The sequence below is a fragment of the Lygodium microphyllum genome, chromosome 28 (assembly GCF_053477565.2).
Source record: "Lygodium microphyllum isolate KBCC chromosome 28, Lygodium_microphyllum_v1.1.10, whole genome shotgun sequence".
Lineage (NCBI taxonomy): Eukaryota > Viridiplantae > Streptophyta > Polypodiopsida > Schizaeales > Lygodiaceae > Lygodium > Lygodium microphyllum.
Window position 1 is genome coordinate 86133988 of NC_141162.1, and position 4815 is coordinate 86138802.

Genomic DNA, 4815 nt, shown 5'->3' on the forward strand with positions numbered 1-4815 from the left:
CTCTTCCTCTCCCTCTCTCATTTCCTCTCCCTCCCTCTCCCTCTCCCTCTACCTCTCTTTCTCCCTTTCCCTATTATGTTTAATATTTTTTCTCTCTTCCTCTCCCTCCCTCTCCCATTTCCTCCCTCTCCCTCTCCCTCTCTTTCTCTCTCACTTCCTCTCCCTCTCTCAATGCACACAAATTATACCAAAAAAAAGTAAAAGAGAGAGAGAAAACACAAAACAAAAGCAAGAATGGAGAGTGCACTCACCGTCAAGGCTCGAAGAAGGGTTTGGCGGCTCCTCTTTGCCCTCTGTACACCTCCTCCTCTTCTTCCCAAATGGCGGCAGCAGTGGTGAGAGCCTTCTTTCTCCCTCTTTCTCTCTTTCTCTCCCTCTCAAATGCAAGATGTTCGCTCTTCCTCTTGCTCTCCCTTTCACTCTCTCTTTCGTGAATGTGCACAAAATAACGTGCTCGGGTTTCAACCTGCCCAATTAGTGTTACTGACACTAAATCATCATCATCAACAAGTGCATTAATGGATGCAAGGTCTTCTGCAATTTGCTTGATTTCTGCCACATAGTCACTGATACTGCGATTGCCTCTCCGTGCACCATGTAATCTCTGCTTAAGTTGTATCTTACGAGCCTCTGTACATGTTCCATGCATCTTTTCTATGATTTCCCATGCCTCCTTACAAGTACTTGCCTTTTTTATATGAGGAATCAATGTTTCTGAAATACATATGGAGATCCAATGCAAAACCTTCATGTTCTTCCCAGTCCAATCCTTGTACGCTTTATTTTGCTCTTCAGTTGGATGTTCGAGAACTTGTGGACATTCATCATCACCTGTTATGAGATCCCATAGACCTCTACCCATCAAAAAATTCTCCATCCTGTAGGACCAAACACTATAGTTGTCTTTGGTCAATTTGTCCCCCACGATCTGAGTTATCTGTGCCGTGTTAGACATTATGAGTACTGCAAATTTAGAAGAAAACAACAATACAATCTGTCCAAAAATGGTATTCAGCAATAGGACTGTCATACATGTGTCCAAAAACTATCATATACATCCATCCATGATGCCAACATGTCATACATTCAGTTCCCAGCAAGAACCATCCAAATCGGATTCCACACGATGTCTGTATGACCCAAAACGCATTAAAACATGGGTCTAAAGTTGACCACTTTTCCTGCAATTTTTAAATTTCTTTTGGCTCAAAAGGAAGAGAGAGAAGTATTCTCCCTAATCTATGTTCTCCCAGCTCAACCGGCATGAAGGAAGGATGGCGAATGCCGTTGCTCTTGCTGGACATGTCCAGCTCTCTGCTGCCCCAGCCTCTCAGAATCAACTCTCACAGGAACAGAGCACACCACAATCCTGCAAACACTATGCCCAGACCACTGCTGTAAAGGCCTCTGAAGATAACTCAGCACTAGTAGTTGCAACCTTGCATGAAGTAGTTCCCTCAGCTATAAACCCTTCTTTGACATCTACACATTCCTTTAGAAGTACAGCAACCTGCATTTGGAGATCAGAAGACTCTTTGTTTGTAATTGCCAGATCACGCTCTCTTTTCCTCAGCTCAGCCTTCAATTCTGTAAGTGTATTTTCTAACATTGCGCAAATCCTCTCCACAAGCTTTAGCTATCGTTGGTCCATTATTTAACTGGAATAGACCTTGAGCCTTGATCTCCTCTGCATAAAGTCGTTTGTACATACCAACCATCCCTTGAAGTGATGTTATGAGCTCAGTCTATTCCTCAGACTTTTTTTAGAATTGCAAAAACTTTTTGAGCAGCCTCTTCCACTCACTTTTTAAGTTCTGAATCAAATGCAGCCTTTAGCTCCTTCTCACACTCCTCATTTTGACGACTAAGAGACCTGACAAGGGTACAAAGTTGACTATTTTGCTCAATCAATCCTCGAATATCAAGATGATCCAATATAACAACATCTGAAGCTGTAGTTGCTGAGAAGGAAGAAGTGGAGATTCCTTGGTAGCCCCTCGTGTCAATCCTTCACTCCCGCTCTGATACCAAATTAAAGTAGATGAGAGAATCGATGGGGATGCACAATGAAAGGTGGTTGAGACAAGGAGATGCTCAAGCTTTCTTCATTCTCTTCTTCTTTAATATTCTCCCACCATATCTCAAAAACAGTCCACACACTAAAATGGTATCCTCAAAAGATAGATACCCCCAAAATTAAGGACACTTTACATACAACAATATGATAAGGCTTAGACTATGCCTTAGACTTTGGCTTATGTCTCAACAATTTGATTATTCTTCAAGGGATCTAGCCTCTATTCTTCATCTAAAAGAGTGGATAACAATGTAGATTAGTATTTTTATATCAAGATAAGTAAAAAATCCATTCCACTAGCGTTTTACATAGCAGTTTATGCCCTCATTATTGGGTCTCTCAACATGCATACCCACATCACAATCAATAGCAACATCTAGAGCATCTGAACCATTTGATGAGAAGGACTGTGTTATAGCTACATCTTGATAATCATGCATCCCTATTCTTCCATAGTACTAGCCATCATGTAATAAATTCTTTGCAACAGGTATGCCTTCACTACGACTATCCCACACATCATTAGTGATTTTGGCATCTTGAAAATTGGGCATCCGTTTTACACCATGAACCTTCCCATCATGCAATATATTTTCAACAGGTATATCTTCATTATGCATATCATGCATCACTTTTTGGCCATGGTCCTACCCTTCATGCATTAAATTCTGAATAGACATTCCTTCATTGTTGCGAGTATCATACACATCATTAGTGGACAGAATAACTTAACAATCATGTATCCCTTGTTTGCCATGGTCCTACCCATCTTGAAGTGCATTTTTGGCAGGCATACATTCACGTTGAGTATCATTCATCCCTTTTCTACCACCATCATCCTACCCATCATGTGATACATTTTCAACATGCATGCCTTCACCACCACTATTGTGCACATCATCAATGCCTATAATACTTTAATAATGCATCCCTTTTTCGGCATGGTTCTACCCATCAAGGGATATTGTTTGCTTTGGATGCAGGTACTTCAGTGATTCAAAACTCTATGTATGTTGAGAGAGGACATGGGCAAGATAAGGATGTGGAATTATGGCATAGACAGATTGGTCATGTTAATTTGCAAAGATTGAAGCAAATGCAATCAAAACAGATAGTCCGTGGTCTACCGCATTCAGGATATGTGAATTTTGTCAATTTGGCAAGCAATCCATATTGCCATTTCCAAAGAGGGGGAGAATAAGCAGCTATCCTTTGGAAATAATACACTCAAATATTTGGGGCCCATGTCAGAATGTTTCCATGAGCGGAAAATGTAGATTCTATATCACTTTCATTGATGATTTCAGCAGGATGACTTGGGTGTACTTTATGCAGCATAAAAGTGAAGCATTTGAAAAGTTCTTGGAATTTAAATCTATTGGCTGAAAAGCAGTTTGGATGCTACATAAAATGTTTGAGGTCAGATAATGGTGGAGAGTACATGTCATATGAGTTTTGTGACTTCTTGAGAGATCATGGTATCAAAAGGCAATTGACATGCAGGTATACACCTCAGCAAAATGGTTTGGCTGAAAGGAAGAATCGGATTATTGTAGAGGTTGCAAGGGCAATGATGAACCAAATGAACATGCCATTGTCATATTTGACAGAAGCAGTGCATACTGCAGTTCACATTATGAATAGAACACCTACAGCCTTGATTCATAATATGTCACCATAAGAGAGAATGTATGGCATGAAACCCACTGTTGCATACTTTAGAGTCTTTTGATGTGTCTGTTATGTTCATGTTCCGGATGATTTGAGAAAGAAGATGGAACCTAAGGCTATAAAATGCATTTTCCTTGGATATCGTGATGAGAAGAAGGGATACAAATGCTATGATCTAGTGAGTAAGGAAGTATACATAAGAAGGGATGTCAAATTCAGTGAATATGAATCATGGTACAAGCCCAAAATTGCAGTGGATGTTGATTCCTATGAAAGAAATGATGATAATGGCTATGGAAGAGAAATTTCAGCAAACAGCAAGGCTGAAAATCAGCATGTGGAAGATGCTTCAAGACCTCAAGAGAATGTGGAAAAGCAGTGGCAGCTACAGTCCATGGAGTGGTAGATTGAGAAATGCACAAAGGAGTGCAGAAGTTGCAAAAGGTAAGAGACCAATGACTGAAAGTTCAGAAGATGAATCTATAGATGATGAGTATGGCATTCCACATGTTAAAACACCTGGCACTAGAAGTGCAGGAAAGTATGTGCCACCACATGCTAGATCAGATGAGACACACGGTAGTGCACCTCAATTGAGAAGGTCAGAAAGAGTAAGGTATCCAGTTGATAGATTGACTTATAATGGGTTCATGAAGATGCATTATGCATACATGGTTTCTTATGTACAACATGTGGAACCTACTTGCTTTGAAGAAGCAGTAGAGAGCAAAGAGTGGAGTCAAGCAATGGATGAAGAGATGAATGCACTAAGGAAAAACAAGACTTGGGATTTGGTGAAACTACCTTATGGCAAGAAGTCCATTGGATGTAAATGGGTTTACAAGGTCAAACGTAAGTTGAATGGTTCACTTGAAAGGTATAAAACAAGGCTAGTTGCAATAGGATATGCACAAACTTATGGTTTGGACTATGAAGAACCATTCAGTCTAGTAGCTAAAATGACGACAGTGAGATCGGTAATTGCTTTGGCTTCTATCTACGGTTGGAGGATTTATCAAATGGATGTGAAAAATGCATTTTTGAATGGCAACTTAGAAGAGGAAGTG